The sequence below is a fragment of the Arachis duranensis genome, unplaced genomic scaffold (genome assembly GCF_000817695.3).
Source record: "Arachis duranensis cultivar V14167 unplaced genomic scaffold, aradu.V14167.gnm2.J7QH unplaced_Scaffold_5501, whole genome shotgun sequence".
NCBI lineage: Eukaryota > Viridiplantae > Streptophyta > Magnoliopsida > Fabales > Fabaceae > Arachis > Arachis duranensis.
Genome location: NW_026264955.1, coordinates 280875 through 281307, shown reverse-complemented (window position 1 = coordinate 281307; position 433 = coordinate 280875).

Genomic DNA, 433 nt, shown 5'->3' with positions numbered 1-433 from the left:
TTCATGTCTTAAAGCTATGAATGTCCTATAAATCCATCACCTCTCTTAGATGAAAAGTGCTTTAATCACAAAAGAACAAGAAGTACAGGATTTCGAATTCATCTTTGAAACTAGTTGAATTAGTTTGATGTGGTGATAATACTTTTTATTTTCTGAATGAATGCTTGAACAGTACATATGTCTTTTGAATTTGTTGTTTTAAGAATGTTAAAATTGTTGGCTCTTGAAAGAATGAGAAAAAAGGAGAACTATTATTGAGGATCTGAAAAATCATCAAATTGATTCTTGAAGCAAGAAAAAGCAGTGTTTCAAAAATCTGAAAAAAAAAACGAAAAAAATAAAAAAAAAAGAGAAGAAATAAAGTTGTGATCCAAGGGAAAAAGAGTGTGCTTAAGAACCCTGGACACCTCTAATTGGGGACTCTAGCAAAGCT